The sequence below is a fragment of the Ictidomys tridecemlineatus genome, chromosome 6 (assembly GCF_052094955.1).
Source record: "Ictidomys tridecemlineatus isolate mIctTri1 chromosome 6, mIctTri1.hap1, whole genome shotgun sequence".
Classification (NCBI taxonomy): domain Eukaryota; kingdom Metazoa; phylum Chordata; class Mammalia; order Rodentia; family Sciuridae; genus Ictidomys; species Ictidomys tridecemlineatus.
The window spans coordinates 185576587-185599815 of NC_135482.1; the positions used below are offsets into that span (position 1 = coordinate 185576587).

At 48.0% G+C, this 23229-nt stretch overlaps 1 protein-coding gene and 1 pseudogene across 4 annotated transcripts in view; one reads left to right on the forward strand and one right to left on the reverse strand.

Annotated features, from left to right (window-relative positions):
- The window catches only part of Abcc4 (ATP binding cassette subfamily C member 4 (PEL blood group)), a 224165-nt gene that overhangs the window by 186596 nt on the left and 14340 nt on the right, over positions 1 to 23229 (reverse strand). The gene's annotated exons all lie outside the window — the stretch shown is intronic.
- On the forward strand, positions 6944 to 7804 carry LOC110599045 (ankyrin repeat domain-containing protein 46 pseudogene; annotated as a pseudogene).

The window sequence follows — 23229 nt, forward strand, 5'->3', positions numbered from 1 at the left end:
GTTCTGAAGTGTTGTTTATTGTTATGGGTGGGCCCCCCCCCCCCCGCCCAAGAATTTAATAAGTCCTGAAAAATGTTTCCTTGATGTGAGAGAAAGGTAAGGACACCAGATCAGGAGTCCAGTGCCCTGCAGGACCATCCTGGCCCGGCTCCCTGTGATCTTGACCCAAGTTCTCCATTTGCATGAACTTCGTGTTCCCCAGATACAAGTACAGAGGAAATGAAAGCAAATACTCCATGTGCTGCAAGGCCCTGCCTCTCTCCTTCCTCCGGGGCCTCTCCCTCCTTCCTCACTTTTATTTAACAATTGGCCAGGCTGGAACTAAAATATTATTTCATTTCTTGATGTTCATTGAATCAAGCTTGTTCTCTTTTTTTGTAATGAACAAGATCCTCTCAGAAGTCAAGTCTAATACATCCTTTTTAAGTGTTTATTCACTTACATGACCCTAAAATTATATTCTACCCAAAAAAAAAAAAACCACACCACAATTTCACTGGAAGTAAACACATGAAAATAAAAGTTTTCTCTGCTCTCCAGTTACTCCACTTACCCCTGGGAACACAGTATCCACTGGTAAGTGAGAAGGTCTACAGACCCAGAAAGATTCCAAAGCCACAGGCCAAGGTCAGAGTGCAGACAGCAAAGAGGGCGGGGGGCACAGTGGCCTCAGGCCCCCATTGCAGCCCACAAAAAGTATGCTCATGTTTCCTGGGTTACACATCTAAAAAAACGGTAAAGAAGTTCCTGATACAGGGGCAGAAATGGAGCAGATGCCTTAATGCTTACACATTTCCTATCTGGAAGTCACAAGGGAGAAAAGGTCAGTCGTCATCCTTGTTTCTTTGAACACTATCCACTGGCTCACGCACCTCTCTTGCTACAGCCTGGATCTTAAATGTCCCCTTAGGCCCCATGTGTTAAAGGTTTGCTTCACACCCTGTGGTGCCAATGGGAGATGCTACCACCCTGAAGAGGTGGGGTCTATGCTGGCACACGCCTGTAATCCCAGCAGCTCAGGAGGCTGAGGCAGGAGGATCACAAGCTCAAAGCCAGCCTCAGAAAAAGGAAGGTACTAAGAAACTCAGGGAGACCTGTCTCTAAATAAAATACAAAATAGGGCTGGGGATGTGGCTCAGTGGTGGAGCGCCCCTGAGTAAAACAAAAAAAAGAAAGAGGTGGGGCCAGGTGGGAGAAGTGAAGTCACTATGGGGGGGGGCACTAGGACCAGGACTCCTTCATCTTCCTCCTCTCCTCCTTACCATGAGGTGAACAAGCCCTTGTCATGTGCTTGCTGTTGGTGAGCTGTGCTGTGCCACCACAGGCCCAAAGCAATGGGGACACTGGGTCAAGGCATGAAAACCCCAAAACTGTGAGCCAAAGCCACCTTTTGTCTTCATGTGCTGATGACCACAGGCGTGTGTCGTGGTAATGGGAAGCCAGCACAGCCCGACCCTGATGCCTAACCTTGGCATCCGTAAGTCCTCCTGCAACAGGGTGGTCTCTGCATCCTCATCCAAGCACCCCTGAGCTTCTAAGCAGCAGTGTGTGGAAGCCTTTATCACCCTCTGCACCTTCATAGACAGGAAGGTCGGCCACAGCCGCCCCACACACTCTCCCTACCCTTCTCTGAAAGGGCTCCAGGGAAGAAACAGTGCTCCTGGAAGTTCCCATTCTGCATCTTCAGAGACCAGTCTCCATATAAATATACCGAGGGTTCCAGTTTCCTTCCAGAGGTGGGTAAAACCCTAGTGTGAATGTTGGTTGAAATGAGATTTTATAAACAGAATTAATAGGCTTTACTTTCTTCATGGCACTGCAAACAGGATTTCTCAAGGAGTGTTATACATTTTAAATCACCTTATTAAGGCTTCAACATCTTTATATAAAGTAATTTTTCGAATGGGCATAATTTGGCTAAAAACCAACGCCTAGTGCCTATGGCTGTATAAAGTGTCCCATCTCGTGTAATCCACGGCTTGTTCGGTATCTCCTCTTGGTGTCTCACAGCCACCTAAACTAAACAGAACACCTTGTCTTCCTCAAAACTTCTGTTCCTCCCAGTCTCTTCTCCCCTCCTGCCAAGAGCAATCACATCTTCCCATTGCTCGGGGATTGGACTTTAAAAATCCCCGGCTCATCCCGCTTTGTCTCCAACGACACATAGGAACACCATCAGCAAGCTTTATTATTTCGACCTTCAAGGTATAATCCAGGAACAACTACACTACCCTCCTATCATCCTTTGCCTTTCTCTATGCTTAAGTTTTCCACTTAGCACCTGTTACCAGGTAAAAGGCTACTGTAGTTCACCTCTCTCTTTTTTTTTGAAGTGTTCTCCCCTAAAGCACATGAGCTCCACAGGATGGGGATCTTCTGTGGGGTCTGCTGGCGCACTGCCCACACCTAGAGCATGGTGGGCACACAGAAGGCACTGGGATTTGTCCAATCAATGAACACACCCTCTGCAAACCCCCAATTTGATATAAACTCCAAAATCCACTATTAGTCTAAAACCCAGAACTGAATCTATTACTAAGGTTCCCCAAGGGCACTGGCTCTCAGCCTGGAGTCTGCAAATGGGTTTCAGGAGATGATGAAGCGAAGTAAATGGATGCAGATGTGACTTTCTAATCAGTCAGTGACCGGGGGCTGGGTGGCAGGGCCAGAGCAGCCCATCGCCAGCAGCAGCTTCTCCCCAGCAATCCAGCTCAGGCCCACGCTACTCACAGTGAACAAAAGGAAGAGCAAACCAACTCCCTGGGTTCACCAGAGCTGCCCTCTTATCAAGTCCCCTGTTCACCTCCTGCACTCCCTCTGCCCTGGGTCCTACATGGGCCCTTCCAGGCCGTTCAGGGGTTCCAGGCCATGGTTCCCAGGCTCTGTGGTAAGGCAGCACAGCATGGTGGGAAGATGTTGGGGAGAGAGTAAGTAGAAAGGAAAAGGACAAGTCCGTGGGCAAAAGTTGGAGAGGTCCTAGCCCAGGCTGCGGCCTTCTCTGGTTCGTCCCCGTCCTCCTTTGCTCTCAAGGCTGCTCCACTCCCTGTCCTTCCCAGCCTCCTTCCTCTAACCATCACACCTTTACCACTCTTCCCCACACTACTTACGACCAGCCCCAAGAATCTACAAGTGCTGTGAATGGATAAACGTCCCGCTCCTCTCCATTTAAAAAATAAAAATACACACGTAACAGAATAAAACAAGGAATCACACCTAAGATGCCGTTTCTGCTGCCTGCCCACATCACGTGGGGGTAAAAACACTGCCCTTCTTGCAACTGTCAGGTAAAGGACCTTACAATGCGCAGGCTTCATCTAAGTAGCACACCCAAGGGCCACCCAAGTACAGGAACTGTCACCAACATCCCTTCTGAGCTCATGAGCATGTTATGCTGACTGTGAAAATCTGGCCACTAGTGCCTGTTCAAATCCAACACTTTCTTCCAAATGATTAAACCTCATCCTCCACCAGGGATGACACAACTCTTCCTCCAGGCTATGGAGCCCCTAGCAGAGCAAGCGCTGCGTTAGGATTTGTGTACCAAGAGGCACAGAAAAGGATATACTTTGTTTGGGTTCAAGAGTCATTCCAAAAGATGAATCATATGATTGTGAACATGCAATTCACTTTGTTTTTTAATTAAAAAGATCCTTACTGCAGGCTAAACACTGCTCAAAGTTTATCAGCCCAGAGGAAATAAACATTGCATTTAAGTTAACCCAGGAGACGCACCATCTTGTGCAGATTGCAAACTCGAGCCTGGTGTCCACAGCATCTGCACAGGCGACTGCATATTTGCCGGGGCCTGAACCTGCTTTTCCAGTCTCAAGAACCTCTCCTCACAGCCAGCTGGTGGCCTCCTCAGCACCCCCCCACCCCCGGCACAGCCTAATGCCCTTACCTCCATCCCTACCCAGTAGGCCTCCTTCCTCCTTTGTGTGTGGGTTTTAACATGCTTTACTTTTCAGAGCAGCTGAGGTCTCAACAGAACTGAGCAGAAAGTACAGTTCCCATCTGCCCAGCCACCACCATGGACACAGTCTCCTCCGCTACCAACATACACATCGACTGACAACCCACCCTGACACATCAGAGGCACTCAAGGTCCTCTGCTGACATCTAGATTCACTCTTGGTGTTGTCCAGTCTAAGGGTCTGAACAAATGTGCACCCACCGTCACGGTATCATAGTTATTTTCACTGCCTAATTTCCTCTGTGCTGATAAACAATCATCTTCGTAGTGTCCCCAGAGTTTTTTCCAAAACATCATGGAATCAGAATCATACAAGACGCGGCCTTTTCAGATTGGCTGTCCTCCTTCAGGAATATATGTTCAACATTCCTCCACATCTTCTGGTTTGACGATTTGCTTCTGTTTAATCACTGAGTCATGTTCCACTCTCAATTTTTTTGTGGATCCACCACAATTTATTTACTCACCCACTATTCAACTTACTTGCTCACCAATTAAATGACATCTCGATTCTTCCAGGTTTGGCCATTAGAAATAAAGCTGCTATAAACAGGGTGTGCAGGGTTTTGTCGGGACATACACTTTAAACGCACTCAGGTAAAGACCAAGGAACACACTGGTCATGTGAGGGAAAGCTTAGTCTAACTGTTAAACCCTCTTCCCAAGCAGCCGGGCCATTCTGCATTCCCACCAGCAATGAAGGAGAACTCCTGGACCTCCTCCTCTTTCATCTGATGTAATCAAGTCCAGCCTCAGGTGCCAGCTCCTCCCACCTCTCTCCAGCAAACCTTCCTGCCTAGATCCACCGGCACTCACAAAAAATCCCTGGCACAAAACCTCACAGCAGAGCCCACCCCTGAAGGCCCACAGACGAGATCCCCGCAGCAATACGTTTAGTATGGCATACATTATGCTTTTTAAATGTAAGTTAAAGAAGGAAATTTCCTATAAAAATCCAGATTCCTAAAAGCCAGGCCTGCTGACGCTGTCCACGCTGCCTCACACCACACGGCAATTTTCTATTCTCCCACTCTCATTCCCAAAGAAGTGCCAGAAGCCGCACACCCAGGCTCACTGCCAGGAGGGATGGCTGCGTTCAGTAATGTGAATGTAATTAAAACACAAAACACATAAAATGGTAAATTCCACCTCACGTGTATTTACCATGTTTTAATTCACAGAAGTGGTGCCAACTGAAATCTACTAAATTGACCTCCTGACACACTGAGGGGTTAAGACTTCGTATGGGGAAAACAATGGCACAGATGCTCCCCACTGTGGGTACACTGCCCTTAGCACTCTGGTCCCCCCTCCAGGTGCAGGGACCCTGGAGGCAGGAATGGCCTCTCTGTCATCTGCCCACACCCTGTGCCCAGCACAGATCCTAGGACAGGTGAGCACACGTGCCCTGTGGACATGGAACACGAGGACAGACCACACTGAGGTGGGACGGAGGCTCCTTCCACTCAGAGCTTCCTCCTGTGCCGCACGCACTTGGGGCCACTCCTGGGTGGCCTCTTCTTTCCCACAAAGCAAGGAGGAAGTGAATGCAAAAGGACAACAGGACAACTCCCTCCCTCACCTGAGGTCTAGGGCCACGTTGTTCCAGGGGCCCACACCCCAGAGCTGCCCAGGAGTACACAAAGGCACAGAGACACTCGGCATGCCTTCCTGAAAGTTCCAGTAAATTGTGAAGTAGAAAAAAAATCAGTGCTAAGAAACCAGAAAAAAAGAAAATCACAAAGAAATGTCAGTTCATTGCACACGTCCCACTGCGTGGGCTCTTCACCCACGAGCTCCTTCCCACAGGAGCTCTGGGAGCAGACGAAGGGGCAGCGTTCTCCACTTCGGCTTTCTGCGCACTCAACAGGCCTAGCTGCCTGGCCATGGTGATCAGGACCCTGTCTCTAAGTTTCACCTCATACAGCCACATGCTGCAGCCCAAGGGGACATTTGGCAAGAAGCAACTAGACCAGGAACCTTGAAGACTGCAGCACCACCCACATCTCTATGAAGTTCGTCCCTCTGGTCTCTCATGTCCCCTCCTCCCCATCAGATGACCCCCCTGCATAACCATCCACACTCTGATCCCAGCTCCAACCCTCCAGTGAAATGCTCAAGCTGCCTTCATGATCTGCAAAGTCCCCTCTGCTCTCGGCTCCTTGCTTACCCGGGGACAGAGCTCCCTCTCACACTGCCATCTAGCCCCTGGGCTGTCCTTCAGTCTCTCCACTTCCCAGCTGTGGACACTCTAGGAGCCTCCAGTCACCCAAGCTCTCTGCTTCACCATCCATCCCCACTGCAGCTATGGAACCAGGCTCCCCTTCACCCCAGCTACCCGCGCCAACACCCCCCACATCCAGGACCAAGGGCACCCAAAACCCCAAGCTGCCCACTCTCTTGTTCTCATGTCTTCTGGAATCTTCCCCCTCTCCGCCTTCCGTTGAATGTGAGTATATGAAAGATGGGCTTCCCCACCACCATTCTATTCCTGCCTTGACTTCCTGGTCCTTGCAGTCCACTCGCTGAGCAGAGCATCCTGCCTACCCCAGAGTCCACCTCCCTGTCAACCCCTGCCTTGAAATGTCAACAGGTCTGTGGATCAGAGTTACTCCATGGTGCGTGGAACAGCCTAAACCTGAGTTAGTCCATTCTGCCATGAACAGCCCCATTTAGTACACGTGCTAAGGTAGATGGACTCCATACTTTGTTTGTACAAATGAAAAACCACCATTTGCCTGGACGACCACAGATATAAACTGATCAAAAACTTACACATGCCAACCTATCAAACTAAACCAAGGAATTTCCCAAATCATATCAGGAAACCAAACCTGGGAGCTTATCAACTTCACCAGACAGAACTCCCTCACCTAAGACCCATAAAAGAAGGATCCCTCTGACACTAGACTGGATGGCACCCCGACACCATCACCTGGTCACCTATCAAGAGCATTGGCCAAGCGCTGTTGCCGCTGCTTGTCTCACAGATCCTTGCTGGCACATTACTGAATATTTTTGTTGAACCTGCTTAAGAATTCAGAGAAACTGTTGAGTGACCACTGGAGGAAAGATCTGATCTTATACCTGGCGAATATCCTGTTCACATTAGAACAATGTCCTATGTTTTTGTAAATGATTCTTCTCAAACTAATGTGCCCTTGCTACAAGCCTGTATTGATGGAGACTTTAACTATTCTAAACGGCTTCTGGAAAGTGGCTTTGACCCAAATATCCGTGACAGCAGGGGCAGGACAGGCCTTCACCTTGCAGCAGCCCGAGGGAATGTAGACATCTGCCAGCTGTTGCATAAATTTGGTGCTGACTTTCTAGCCACAGATTACCAAGGAAACACAGCTCTTCATCTCTGTGGCCATGTGGATACCATCCAATTCTTAGTTTCCAATGGACTCAAAATTGATATATGCAATCATCAAGGTGCTACTCCTTTAGTTCTGGCAAAGCACAAGGAGAGTGAATAAAGATGTCATCCGATTGCTGGAATCTTTGGAAGAACAGGAGGTAAAAGGATTTAACAGAGGAACCCACTCAAAACTGGAGACCATGCAGACAGCTGAGAGTGAAAGTGCCATGGAAAGCCATTCTCTCCTCAATCCCAACCTACAGCAGCAAGGTGAAGGAGTCCTTTCCAGCTTTCGAACCACATGGCAGGAGTTCGTAGAGGATCTGGGCTTCTGGAGGGTCCTGCTCCTGATCTTTGTCATTGCTTTACTGTCTCTTGGCATTGCCTACTATGTGAGCGGAGTGCTGCCCTTTGTGGAAAACCAGCCTGAACTGGTGCATTAAAGGAGCTCAAGGAGATGAGGCAAATGATTATTTCTTGGCTCCCAACATTGATTCTCAGTTTCTGAAAATTTTTCTTAGTGCAAGGCAGTGAGAGCTGAACACTTCTTTTTATGCACTTTTACTTACTGTAATTCTTTTAGAAGAATAATGTGTTCATTTGAACTTCATACTATAGTCAATTATAGGGCATCCTAATGCTACCTCTCACTCAACCTGACTTCTTAAGAAAATCTACTCACAGCCTGTTTGATAAAAACATGGAAATGACTAGAGAATAATAGAAGCTAAGGGAAGAGGGTAGGAAGTCCTTTGGATAGAAACCCTGATCTTGGACCAACTGAAGTGTCCAAAAAGAAAAAAGTGTTCTTTTTATGAATGGTTTAGGTGGTGTTTTTAGTTTTGCTTATTTTTGCAAGAGCCCCTTTTTTCTTCTTATTACTTTCTCTGGGGAGAGGGCAAAACCTTTCAATTTAGAGCACATTTGAAAAATCTTGTGTAGCAAATTAATATAGAATCTGTTTGGTTTATCTCAATATTTTGAAGTCTACTCACAAACCAAACAAAACTTTTGAGAGGAACTATATTTCCTTCAAAACTGATTGATTTAATCTTTGCTTTAGGGTGATTCCGGTTTATTATAAACTACTTTGCTTGTTAGTATCTGAAAAAAAAAAAATCAACTTAAGGAGTTCACTTTGCTCACTTTCTAATTTCCTCTGGTGTATATATTAGAGGTATCCTGTTCATCAAAAATGCAGTCAGCAAACTCTTTTTCTACTGAATAGTTAGCAGGGAAAAATAATTCTCATATTTAATTGTCACTAGAATTCTGTAGTGCTATTTCATTGAAAACGTCAGTTCTATAAGCTAGCTGTGTTGTCACAGTTGTATAGTAATTATTTAATGTGGAGTCCTATTTAGAGGCCTGTCAGATTTTTTGTCGAAGTCCCATCCACGTCAGTAATTCTCCTACGGCAGGAACAGGTGGAGTACTCCTCAGTTAACAGCCCTGAGCCATACTGTGCCGAGTGTCATCAACTCTTTCTGACTGCAAACATCATGTACATTGATATCTGGCCCCCAGACTATATTGCAGCTTTCAGCAGTGTGTTTGAAGGCCTCTTTTTTTAATGTTTCTGTATGTATAAATCACTTCTTAGGTTATTACAAAAGAATCTGAATGCTTAATAATTGTCCATTGAGTGAAGTCTGAAAATTGGAGTGAAAGAATTAATGGCTTTATTTTCTAGAACAACAGCATCTAAGCTACTGCTAGTTGAATTGTTGCTAGAACCAGAAATTACAGTTAGTGTAGAATTGGTACTTTGATTCTTTTCGATTCTTGGTATTTCCTCCTTTGTACTTATATCTGTTATTGAGGCTTTTTTCTTTCATATGGCTTTATCCTCCCTTAAGGAGCTGTTTTAAAATTCCTGCTTTACTCTTTGTTTCAGGATCAGCTTGCAGAGTCTTGCTTTTAGGTTAGATACAAACAAAGTTAATCATACTTGGTATAGCAAAAAAAAGAAAAAAAAGAACCAAAGTATATTCAGAATGAAAGCTTTGGAATTAGTTTTACATTTGCTTGTAAACCTAAACATATACAAAACTGGTCAATATATGTAAATATATTACATTTTTTAAAAAAGATTAATGTTTTCTTTTCAGTGCTGATTTCTTTGTATTGTCTGCATTCAGCATTAAGTAAAACCACCAATAAAATATTTATAAATCCTTAAAAAAAAAAAAAAAGAGCATTGGCCAAGAAATCACCACCTGACAAACCTCCAATTTCCTGTCGCATCAGGCTTCAGTAGAGTGCAGTTTCTCCCACCCAGGATGACCACACCTGCGCAGCCCACTCCAAGCTGACGTTCTGAAACTGGAACTGCAGTCTGTCTACCAGGTCCCTCTGCTTTGACAACTGCAGAACTGGTTCGTTAAAATCTTTACCTGACCAGGCACGGTGGCCCACGTCTGTAATCCCAGCAGCTCGGGAGGCTGAGGCAGGGGATCAGAGTTCAAAGTGAGCCTTAGCAAAAGCAAGGCCCTAAGCAACTCAGTGAGACCCTGACTTAAATAAAGTACAAAATAAGGCTGAAGATGTAGCTCAGTGGTCTAGAGCCCCTGAGTTCAATCCCTGGTACAAAAAAAAACTCCAGTGACCCTTTGATTCTGCATTCATATCTCTCTCTCTCTCTCTCTCTCTCTCTCTGCCTGTGCCCTTGGCATAGAGCACCCTGTAACCCTGAGACCGTCTTGACCCTGTCTTAGTTTTGTTGTGATATATATCAATCATTGTGTGAAACAGGATGTGTGACTTGAGTGTTACAGATATCAGACATTAAGGCAGGAATGCAAGAAGTTGTCTTCCAGCCTCACTCACCTGACGCTGTTCTAAAAACTTCCCAAGCTCCTGTCTGCGTGTCCCCTTGGCTGGGAGCAACTGCCCTTCCCTATCTTGACCCAGGACTGGACCCTGTCCCCTCCATCTCTCAACCTGATCGTCATCTCTCACTGCTGTGCCTAAGAAAACAAACAGGGCCTCCCGGCCTTTCTTCCTCTTTTCTTTACCCACTTACTCTAGACCATTTGATGAGAAAAAAATAATAATCCATATTCATTTGTGGCTCTCTCCTCTACAATAAAATCTCCCTGAGGCAGAAGCCAGGGCCTTCCCCTGGGCAACTGGCCAGGCACAGATGCACAACAGCAAGCCTTAATTCCTGAATGACTCTCCCCCGCTGAGAAGCAGGAGTGAGACCAGTCAGACCCCTGGGCCACAGCAAGTCTTGCAACTATTTCCTGGAAAAGAAGGGGAATGTGCAGGTCAGCCAAGGTCAGTAAATCATTCAACAGATGCCCCCCTCAGGTCCACTCTAAGATTCTGTTCTTGAAGGAATGATGCATTTTAAAGTCCTTTTAACTGTGGCAAATAGTTAACTGTTGGTGAGTTTTTCTTGAAGAGTGCCAATGAAGGCTGCCAATGAAGGCTGCTAGAGATTCCTCTGGCCCAGCCTGGGACTCCATCAAGGCAGGGGTGGGTAGAAGGGGAGGACCTCAGTATGACAGCACAGTGGGGCAGGAACTGGAGTAGGTCCCCACACCAATCTCCCAGTGAGAACCAACCCCGTAGTGGGTCCCCCTCCCCTAAGACAGGGCTTCTAAGCCTCTGCACCACTGACATTTCAGGCTAGATAACTATGTTGTGGAGGGCTGTCCTGCGCCTTATAGCATGATTAACAGCACCCCAGGCCTCTACAATCAGGAAGTCAGTGGAATCTCCCCACTCCAAGTGGCAACAACCAAAAACATTTCCAGATGTTTCTTGGGTGACAAAATATATCATATAGGTAAGAACCCCTGTTCTGAAGCCTTTCTGGAACTTTCTGGCAGAAAGTCCCTCAGCCACCAAAAAAAAAAAACCATCACCACACTCACTGGTTCAGTTCTCCTCTAGGAGTTCACCGTCCATGAATGTAGTCTGTCCACATCCACAAAGAATTACAATAAGATGGGGCAGGTGTGGTCCTGAGCAATGTACAGAACCTGCCTCTTAGCTTCTGTTCAAGTCTCAGAGCTAAGGGATCAGCATTCTAGCTCACCAGAGACCCATCTCAAAGTGTGGTCGCCACAGTCATCACAGCACCATTCCCTAACATGTTAGAATTGCAAATTCCTTTGGGCAGGGGTATGGAGCCCAATAGAATAGAAGAGCATTTGCCCAACAGGTGTGAGGCCCTAGTTTGATCCCCAACACCACAGCAAAATAAATAAATAAAATCTATTGTAGAAAGGCAAATCCTCAGACCCCACTTCAGATCTCAATCAGAGACTCTGAAGTGGGGACCAGCAATCTGTCTCCTATCAAGTCCTCCAGGTGAGGCAGAAGCAAACTGGAGTTTGAGAAACTGCTGTCCAGTGTGCTGTGACACGGCAAGTGGAGAGCATTCATCGGCACATACACCGACAGTCCAACCCCAGCTCATATCAAAATCTCGACTTCAGCCTGGGCAATTTTAAAACAGAAACCCACAGGTTTCCAAGGCCTCGTCCCAAGTGCCTGAATCAGAGTAAAACAAGATGGGCCCCAACTGTTGGTCTTTCTATGCCCACCACTCCCCGCCCCCAGCAGATCCTGGTCATCCACCAAGTCTAGGAACTATTTGTATAAAAAGAGAAGAGGCAAGCAAGCTTTTCTAAAAAAGACACAAAACTTGAGCAAACCAGGAGAAGAATGTGGTGCTCACAGAGGAGGAGAACAAGCTGTCTGGAAACACGGAGCCGACACGTGCAAGGAGACCCTGCCTGGAGACAGCAGGAGCACAGAGGAGGGTGCTTCCCGGACTCAGGAATGTGGACTTGATCCTGAAGGTACCAGGGAAACAGTAAGTTCTTAAGTTGCTTTGAAAGTGATGGCCAAGAAGCCCATCAGGAACTAGATTTAAAGAAACAGTAAGAAAGTATAACAAGTTCAAATGGCCACAGGCCCTCATTCAAGCACACCACATCCACCCTCCCTCCCCTTGAACACCACAAATCCTACCTCCCTTTTCTTGGTCCTAACTCTGGAATCCAAATCAAGTGAACCAAAATCAGAACTTAAAATTCATCATCCTATTATGAATTTACCCTAGGAACTCAAAACAAGCAACAGAAATCCAAAAACAAATGCAAAGGAAAAAAATAAAAAGATAATGAGGCAAAGCACCAAAATAAGGAAACATAAGATTACCAACTGTGTCAGAGGCAATTGGCCAACATCACAAAGTGCTGCTCTCTTTTCGAGAGCCGTGCCATCGGAGAAGAGCATGCTCCTGGCCTGGGCACACGTCTCACAGAAGGCAGCAAAAAAACAAGAGTCCTGGGGCTGGGGATGTGGCTCAAGCGGTAGCACGCTCGCCTGGCATGCGTGCGGCCCGGGTTCCATCCTCAGCACCACATACCAAAGATGTTGTGTCCGCAAAAAACTAAAAAAAATAAATTCTCTCTCTCTCTCTCTTTAAAAAAAAAAAAAAAAAAACAGAGTCCAACACATACATGTAAAAGATGGAGCTGCCCAGGAAATGGGACAAAACCCCAGCTTTGAAGGTGAAGCGAATGCACAGCTGCTGTACAAATGGGGGGAAATGACTTAACATGAAAACTCAAAGTATTTACCCAAAGCCTAACTAGATAACTGTGAAGGAGAAAAGACTAAAATGGGGGGACATTAGTAGCCAAGATTCACCCTGGGATATCTAAACAGGCCCTAAATCCATGACAAGTGATATTATAAGAGGCAGAGCTGGGGGTGTAGCGCAGTGGTAGAGCACTGGCCTAGCATGCATGGAACCCTGGGTTCAATTCCCAGGCAGAGGGAGGCAGATGGAGATCACACACAAGATGTGGAGACAGATGTGGTGCACACAAGCCAAAGGCTGCCAGCACCAGAAGTGGCCAGGAATATTCTCCCCCAGAGCGAGTAAGGCCCCGCCTGCACCTGGGGTTTAGGCTCCTGGCCTCCAGGACTATAAGAGAATTAACTTCTGCTGTTTCAAAGTGAGGTGCTACAGCAGCCTCGGAAAGCGATCCAGTCCCATCACTACTATTCCCAATGGATGAGGAAACTGGCCCAGAGCAGATAAAGTAGCCACCCAGCTCCTGTGGGATGCATCTGAGATTCTAATCCAGACAGTGACGGATCGGGCTCTTACACAGCAAGCACAGGCCCTACAACCAGCCTGGGCCTTCCCCCTTCCCCCACTAGTAGGTGGAGCACTGTCCCTGTGGCCAGAGTGCACAGTGGGCATTTCTTCATGGGCTCTGTCCTTTCTTCCTTACTCTCTGCAAAGCTGTCCAAGTCAGTGAAGAGGGGTTGGGAGGTCAAAGCAAAAAGGGAATGGAGAAACAGGGTGGGAAGTGGGAGAGAAGGAGCTTGTGCAATAAAGAATTTGGCTGGATTTTGTTCCTCTTAAGTTTTTGGAATTTCCCAAGTCACAAGAATGGGACCTGACAGTTTATGCTAACAAGGTGACTCACAGCGGGCCCCCTGAGAGTTAATGTTAACAGTGACTAAGGATGGGGGCTGCCCCAGAAAGAGGTGCGGGCATTCGGCCAAGTGCTATGGGCCCAACCTCCAGGGTGCTAGAGGCTGAGTTTGAGTCCACGGACTATGTGCCCATCAGTCGTGCCTACAGAAGGTAACCCCAGAAAAAGCCCTAGACACCAAAGTGTGGATGAGCTTTCTTAGTAGACAACACTCTGAATATTGTGGCACACTGATGTGCCAGTCAAGTGACACGTCCCGACACCACAGGATGAGACAAGGAAGACTTGTCCCAGCCCTCGCCCTGTGTTACTCTCCCTTTGACTGGTTCAAACTGGCATTTGTTCGCTATAGTAAAGCTTTAATTCTGACTACAGCCCTTTCCTGAGTCCTGTCGTTCTTATCGAATCTAAGGGGTCACAGGAAGCCCCAAATTTATAACCAGTTGGTCAGAAGTAAGGATGGCCTGGGGACCCCTGACCCTGTACCTGGTGTCTGAAGGGAGGGCAGGCACAAGGTAGACGGAGCCCTTCCCTGCGAGGTTCAGACCCACTCGGCGGAGCTGGCATCTGAAGTCCCCGTGGGCAGGGGCTCACACCTCAGGACACCCACTTCCTTAGCTTCTGCTAGCCAAAAGGACAGCTCCTTCAACTTCCTCTGTCTGACCACCCTGTTTCCCAGTGTCTCCTTGTCCCCACCTCAGCTACCACAGGACTCAGCCCTCTACCTGGCACCTACCTCCCCATCACTGTCCCCATGCGTATTTCTACTGCAGGCACTGAAACCAGAAGACTAAAGATACTGGGAAAGCTCCCTCCACTCACCCTACTCTAACTGAGGAACAAAGTTCTCAAATTGCAATCTGCAAGGAAACCACCTGAGAAGCTCATGAAACATAACCCAGATGCCACCTGTGAGGGCTGACTCCACAGACCTAACGTGGAGGCTGAGGACACGGAGGGCCATGCCTCACACTGAGGCTGGCTGGTAAATGACAACCCAATCAAAATGGGTCAGAGCAGGAACATACCTCAGAAACTCCAGGAGGGTCCATGAGCCCCAGAGAAAAACTCATGATCAATTAAACTAGGCCCAAAAACCCAGGCGATGGGTCGCGCGGCCCAAGGAAACTCAGAAAGAAGAGGTGAACTCTCCCTCCCTCACCCACCTGGAGAAGAAGCCCGAGAGAGGGGCTGGGAAGTGGGGATTCAGCATAGCACCTTGCAACCCAGACTGAATGGGAACACACGGGACCCCAGCCCTGTGTCCCCTCAGGTCCACCAGTCCTAAAGTGGCTCAGGCTCCAGACAGCTGTGAGAAATGAGGGCAGCAATAGGGACAAAGTAAAAATGGGTTGTCAAGGACAAAAGAGGGAACATGAGCCCCAGTGGGCCACACAGGGCAGAGAAGGTAGGACGCAAGGAGGGTCACCCAGGAAGGAGAACTTGGACCCCCCTGGTTAAGAGGCAGATGGAGAGAGAGTGTCAATATGCTCAGAAAACCCGAATTATGCTGGGAAACCACCAGCCTACTTCTGGGGCACAGAAGGTACCCAGGATACCAAACAGTGGCATTCATATGAAGCAATGCTGCATTGTAAAAGAGGCCAAAACATGAACCCCTCTCAGTATGTATACAGAGACTACTTTAGATGAAAGAGTAACAGTACAGGTACATCAATGAAGAAATAAAAGATATAACCCAGGATTTCTAATTCTTTTTGAGGACGGGGGAGAGGGGACATTTAGAACAAAAATCCTTTCTTTATCTGGGTGATGGTTACCAGCGTGTTAACCTTATAATTCTTTAAGTTGCTTTTGTATGTGTGTGTGTGTGTAACCTTATAATTCTTTAAGTTGTGTGTGTGTGTGCGTGTGTTTGTGTGTATGTGCGCGCGCGCACACACACACGCACTCACGCTTGGGATTGAACCCAGGTCCTTGTGTGTGCAAGGCAAGCACTCTACCAACTAACCTGTATCCCCAGCCCCAAGTCGCATTTGTCTGTATCACACTGTCTCTAACATGAAGGTTCAAAAAATGTGAAATGCGCCGGCATGATGGCACACGCATGTAATCCCAGTGACTTGGGAAGCTGATGCAGGAGGATGACAAGTTCAAGGCCAGCCTCAGCAACTTAGTGAGGCCCTAAGCAACTTCCTGTCTCAAAAAATAAAAAAGCCTGGCAATGTAGCTCAGTGGCAGAATGCCAATCCCCAGTACCAAAAACAAAAGGTAAAATGAGAAGATGCTCAATGTGATTTTAATGGATAATTTAACAGTTTATATATAATCATATAGTGACTATTCCCTGGCTTTCTTATGCAAATTACAAAACAAATGTATGGTGACTAATAGTGAGGTTCTGTTTCTCCTCTTGATAAAAATGAAAAGCAATGAATATCACTCCTCAGACTTGCCATCCAGAGCAGGAAATGAGCAGGAAAGAGGCAAGACTAGATTGGCCAGGGGCTGACCATTGCCGGCACCCCCAGATGAATAATCAGGGTTCATCTACTGTTCCCTCTGCTTTTGTACATGCTGGTCACATTCCATCATTGATGGAAGAGAGAAAGGAAGGAGGGAGACTGGGAGAAAAATCCCCATTAGCACAGGTCTTCTGCTCTGGGTATTAGATAAGCATTGAGTTTTCTCTAGGAGATCACCCAACTATTAATACTAGTGCTGTCTGTGGCTAGAAATGAAATCGGTATGTTTTTGTCCAATCAACAATGACTGTACTTTTTTCTTCTTTTACTTAATATAGTGATTCAACATAAGTAAATTAGGAAAGGAAAAAGGAAATAACACTGACCACTGAACCACATATACCTGGGTGGAGCTCACCTCACCGCCTAGTTGCCCCTGCCCTGTTTACTCCTTCCCTGCAGTGTGACTCTATTTCCTCAGCTCCCTGGTAGCTGAGGCAGGAAAGGAGAAAACAGGTGAGCCATGACCAACCCTCTACCCTTCCCTCTTCCTACCCTGCTTTACAAAGCAGCAACCAAGCTCCAACCAAGCAGACAATGGGGGCCTGGCCTAGGTCCCTGCACATCAAGACCCAGGAGATCTTGTTAAAATACAGATTCTGACCCACTGTGTCTAAGGTGGGGCCTGAGACTGTATTTGTCCCAAGCCCCAGGTGACGGCCATGCTGCTGGTGTATGGACCACACTTTGAGCAGCTGGTGTGCAGTCCACACTTTAAGTAGCAAGACTCTAGGCAGAGCCACCACCAGGGTTTCTCTGTTTCTGCTGCCTCAAAGATGGAGGCAAAATGATAAACAGTGGAAAATACACCCAAAATAATAATAATAATAATAATAATAATAATAATAATAATAACGACCCAACCAGAAAGGGCCAGCTGGCCTTTCTTTCTTGACTCATAACAAAGTTTAATTTGGGTCTATGATTAACCCCAGTGTTAAAAGTGCAGCAAGCAAATGAATCCGGAGACAGCTGCAGCCAGATCACGTTCGCGTGCAATGTGATCGGAGTTGGCCGGCTTCTATCAAAAATATATCCACCACCCTGACTCAGGCAAGGGCTGTAAACACAGATCTCCAGAGGCAATCACAGCCACAGCACGGCAACACTGGCCTAGGAACAGAGGACAAGAAGACACACGCTGGGCAGCCCTTCATGTCACACAGGCCCCCATCAGCCGAGCAGATCACACGGAGGCGGACACGGAAGTTGTTTATTCTCAGAGATCACAGCTATGATTAAGAGCTTACGAGTCTATAAAACCTGGGGAAATATTTGCAACACCTCAGCCCTCAACATCCTAGCAGTCCAGCGTCTATGTTACCCTGTTTGTCCAAAATTATCGGGAAGCAGATGAGAACTTGCATAATCTCAAGGATACTGTGAGAAGCTCTGGGTTACAGGGGAACTTCTTGCTTGCTTGACTTTATGCTCCTTTTCTATTTACAAAGCAGACATGGGTCCTAATAGAAAGAGTACACTGTGTGACACAGTGTCAAAACTGGAAGAAGTGAGCAGGATTCCCACAGCCTCCCAGGAGGCTTTGCCAACAGCCTGGAAAACAGGTTGAACTCCATCCAAGAAGCTCCTTCTCACAAAAGAAGGCTGATTTTGTTTTTTCACCTAATTCAAAAAGTAATTTATGTAGAACAAGGTCCACATTTACTTGGAATCTTCCCCAAACCAAACATGTTCCCTGAGCCTGCAAACTGACAGCACTTGAGTTACAATTAACTCAGGCATTTTCTTTTCCTGAGGTCTCTTTCAGCTTGTGCAAGGGGCCTGCGGCAATCCAGGAGTGAGCTCCAGGGTACAAGTCCATCTTGCCATCCTTCTGGAGCTCGGTTAGCTTGGATCAGAGGTGGACCCCTGAGCAACTCTCTCAGTCTTTTCTTTATTCTGTTCCTGGTCCCTTCTGACCAGGACGTCAGTTCCACCTGAGAGATTCAGGTTGTATCACCTGGAGGAGCAGGTCATTGATAAATACAGAAAAGTACAAAAGAAAGGAAGCATGAGCCCTGAGATAACATTGGGTACATTTCCTTCTGCTGCATGGACAGAGTCTGAGCTAAGACTTTGAGCATGGTGGACTCCCCCGGCCTCTTCCTGCTGGCCCCAGGCTTACCCCTAACGAGGCAGTTAGGGCTCCTTTTTCTGCTGAAGCAAATTTCTCCTCTGGCTAGGCCACCAGGCTGCCCTCTAGATCCGCATTTGGCAAGGTAACCCTCTACAGGGACTTCACACTGTCTATATTTTTTATTTTATACATAAAAATAAATGTTTTGACATCTGAAAAATCCTTCTGGCTGGGGAGAGACTGCCCCGATGGAGCTAGATAGTTCTTGGAGATAGTGAGGACCCAGCTGTGCCAGGCCTCTGACACGTACAGAGATCAGTCACCCCTGCAAGGCCAGGCCTTCTCTCTGGCCTGTCCAGCCCAGGCAGCAATGATCCTCTGCCAAGTACCATGTCCAGGGACCACACAGAGAGCTCAGAGCCTGCCAGAAATTACTTAACTAACCTGCTCAACAGCCCTGCCCTGGGTGGCCCAGACTCCCATCACTACTGCCCCTCTGTCTCCTGATGGCCCTGGTGCTTCCCCGTGTGGCCCTGAGTGAAGACATGCCGTGCCTCCTGTCTCTGGACCTGTAGGGGGCCAACTTTGATTCCCAAGTCTCTCCTGAGTCTCTGTGGCCTACACCTGGATGACAGGCACAAGGAAGAACACACCCTCGCAGCTCTGGATGGAGCCCAGGGCCTGGCACAAGCTGGGTGAGCACTCATTACCGAGCCACATCCTCAGCCCCCAGACTTCCCTTTAAATTTCTAATATTTAAGGTCCCACGGGAACATTCTGACATAGAGGCTTCAGCCCCAGCCTTGGCTTCCCTACAATCTGAAATTATGTTTTGGCAAATGATATAAAGCACACAGAGGAAGAGTAAGGAGAATACTGTGATTTCACGATCCGGAAAAAAAGACTTGCTATTCAAGTAACTGAGCCTTGGTTTCCATTTAATTTGTATAATGTCACTACCCTATAGTTTTAGGAAAGGCTAGAGGGTTAAATAAATATGCACCAATTTAAGCTCACCTTTCTGGTACTTATCCATGAGCTGCTGGTAATTGAGACTGCTTAAGCTCCCTAAACGAAACACACAAGACCCTCATGGCTCTGCGGCAGAACTTAAGGTGTCATCCAAAACCACAATGCTCGCTCACATTGGCTTAGAACGCAGAATCGAGTTTTCAGTGAAAACCAGTCCTGCTTCTCTGTGATTACCCGTACAATCTCCTGGGCACTGGACGGAGCTCTTGGCAATGACTCCAGACCTCGAATGGATTTCTCAGCCAAGCACCAACAAGCAGAAACAACTGTCAAAATATAGGTCAGGTGTATTATGCACATTACAGCGAAAGTAGGTAACAACACCTGTCCAAGGTAACTTCGATTTAAAATGTAATAACATTTCTGCCTACTATTTAGAGTTAAGGGGAAAAGCTAATTGTGTGCTTTTCTAACTGGGCAATGCTATGTCAGTGGGACAGATTTTAGGAAAATTCCAGCTGAACCAGTTCATTCTTTGAAGCATTAGGTCAATTATGAACTTACCAGCCCTCAGCATGAATAGCTGCATATTTAGAAAGAACAAAAACTTTCTTTGAAAAGCCTCCTGACGTGGTCTATTAGAGGCTTACTTGAAACTCCACAGCGGCTCTGAAGAGGGCACAGCTTTTATGCTAACCTTGGTCTCCACTCTGAAGACGTGGGGGCAACTCGGTGAAGGAGAACCTTCACTCACACAGGGCCTGCTGCTCCCGAGCTGGCCTGTTCTGTCCCCACGGTCCTATACCCAACCCCAGCTTTCTGAATGCCAGCTCTTCCAAGCTCATCCAGTTGCCTCCATCTGGCCTTTCTACCCTCACCCCTCCACAAAGGTCACCTCTGCCTCATCAAAAGGGGTCCGAGAAACAGAGCACTGCACACCTGCAAACTCCCCAGGGTCAGAAACAGAGAGAACAGCCCAGCCCCCAGGTGCAGAGCCAGGAGCAGAGACCATGCCACCCCTCTGCCTGCCTCCAAAGAGGTTGGAACCTGACGGACTCTCCCTCCCTCATCCCCTGGAAGGAGCCCTTGGCCTTCTCACAGCATGGGACATGGATGACACCTTTCTAACCACAAGGACACAACCCTGAGCCAACCATTCCTACCAGGAATCTCAATACCAGAGCTGCAGGAAACAGGAACCACACTCATTCACTTACTGACTCCTACAGACACTGCCTCAAAGGCACTTTCTAGGTCCTGGACCACAGACAGGGTCTTAGGGAGCTCACACTGAGAGCTGAGGATGGGGCTGGGGCTGGGGCTGGGGATGTGGCTCAAGTGGTAGCGTGCTCGCCTGGCATGCGTGCGGCCGGGATTCGATCCTCAGCACCACATACAAACAAAGATGTTGTGTCCGCCGAGAACTAAAAAATAAATATTAAAAAAATTCTCTCGCTCTCTCCCTCTCTCATTCTCTTTAAAAAAAAAAAAGAGAGAGAGAGAGCTGGGGGAGAAGGGGGAAGGGGGAACACAACCACACTAAAGATGTAGGTTCAGAGTAACAGTGACAGAAAGCTCAACAGGGAGCCACTAGAGGGTGGGGGGCGAGAGAGAGAGAGAGAGAGAGAGAGAGAGAGAGAGAGAGAGAGAGAGAGAGAGAGAGAGAGAGAGAGAGAGAGAGAGAGAGAGAGAGAAGAGCGAGAGAAGAGCGAGAGAGAGAGCGAGAGCGAGAGAGAAGAGCGAGAGAGAGAGCGAGAGAGAGAGAGAGAGCGAGAGAGAGAGCGAGAGAGAGCGAGAGAGAGCGAGAGAGAGAGCGAGAGAGAGCGAGAGAGAGAGCGAGAGAGAGAGCGAGAGCGAGCGAGAGAGAGCGAGAGAGAGAGCGAGAGAGAGCGAGAGAGAGAGCGAGAGAGAGAGCGAGAGCGAGAGAGAGCGAGAGAGAGAGAGCGAGAGAGAGAGCGAGAGAGAGCGAGAGAGAGAGCGAGAGAGAGAGCGAGAGAGAGCGAGAGAGAGCGAGAGAGAGCGAGAGAGAGAGCGAGAGAGAGCGAGAGAGAGAGCGAGAGAGAGCGAGAACGAGAGCGAGAGAGAAGAGCGAGAGAGAGAGCGAGAGAGAGAGCGAGAGAGAGAGCGAGAGAGAGAGCGAGAGAGAGAGCGAGAGAGAGAGCGAGAGAGAGAGCGAGAGAGAGAGCGAGAGAGAGAGCGAGAGAGAGAGCGAGAGAGAGAGAGCGAGAGAGAGAGCGAGAGAGAGCGCGAGAGAGAGCGAGAGAGAGAGCGAGAGAGAGAGAGAGAGCGAGAGAGAGAGAGAGAGAGAGAGAGAGAGAGAGCACTCCCCAGTGACCAAGCACAGGGTGAGCATGTTGCAAGCACAGAGAACAGCCCCCAGGAAAGCCTAAGGCCTAAAGCACTCCAGAAGTCCTTAAGCACACAGTATGCCACCTCTAACTGGGCAGGGGTCACAGACAGAGTCCTACAGAAGGGAGACAGTGGGGAGCTGGGCGCTACCACGGGCATCAAGCTGGGCTACCATTATCTTCCTCCGCACCGCAGGGTTAACAGCACACTTCAAGGGCGGATGAAGCAACCAGCTCACACTGGAGCAAGGACCAAGATGCCATGCTGTTCAACAGCCAGGACAGTCACCACCTGGGCCCCAGCCTCTCCGACATGGGTCGTGCCTCCCACATCAGGGTCCAGGAACCTGCTTCCCCAGCCTAGGCTGCTTCAGGAGATGCCAAAGATAGGAATCTCCCAGCTGTGGGGCCCAGTGCTTCTCCCAGCCCAGCCCACCAAGACAGAACCAGGCTGAAGGTCTAAGCCAAGGAGCTGTGGAGGTCTGTGTGACCACAGAGGCCCTCACCAAGGATGTCTGCGGGAGCTGGACAGCCCACCAGGCCCACCGCCTCTAGCTAACCAGTGTGCTTACTCTGCCTTGTGTCTTGGGAACCAGGTGCTAATTCACAACCACCTTCACTGGCTGGCTCACCCCCACTCTAGGACACTCTTATGGGCCCCACAAACTGGACCCTGCACTGTCCTTGGTGCCTGTCATCATCCCCCCCAGTTCCCCTGACCCTCAGGACTGCAACCCTGATGTCTACTATCTGGCCAGGCACCACAGCAGGCGAGTCTGACCCACTCCAAGGGTCACCTCAAGACAGAGCAGAGAATGGACTTCACATTCCCCCTGTAGCCATTATTCTTTCAGAAAAAGCAAAGGTTATAGGTCATTTCTAAGGCACCCACTCAAGTGTGGAGAACAAATGATTCCACTAATTGTTACTCTGGGTAAAGTTTAGCAAATATTTACATCACCCTGTCCACAGTTCAGCGCAGATGCTCCAGGGAGAGGAGGCAGGTACAAACTTCAGTTGGGTTAAGGAATGAATTACCAGCCAACCTGGGATACCCTTAGGAGAGAAAGGGATAGTCATTAATAATAATGTGACAAGAGTCCCTTTAGGTCCACCTGGACCACCTGGTACAGGTGAAAAGGAGAATTTAAAAGACAGGCTGACCACACCTCCAGGACCTCGGATGATTAGAAATATTCTATGACTCTACTTTCCAAGAAAATCAAGGGGTGGGTCTCTTTAGCCTTTTGGGAGAAGAAGGGCTGTCACACCAATCTCTTCCTTCCAAAATAATACAGGTACACACAGGAACATGGCCTGGACGAAGACCCAATAAGAACACAACCCTTTTCTCTACAATCTCCCAGAATGCCAAGACCCAGCAGGACCTGGGTGACACTTTAGAAATTAAGATCTGGGCTGAACATCAACTGCAGATTGCTTAAACCCAGCAGAGGAAATCCATTTCTGTCTGTGGTGTACTCTGGGAGGGTCACTTCTTAGGGAACTTATGGGCCGGAAAGAGCATTTCTGGAC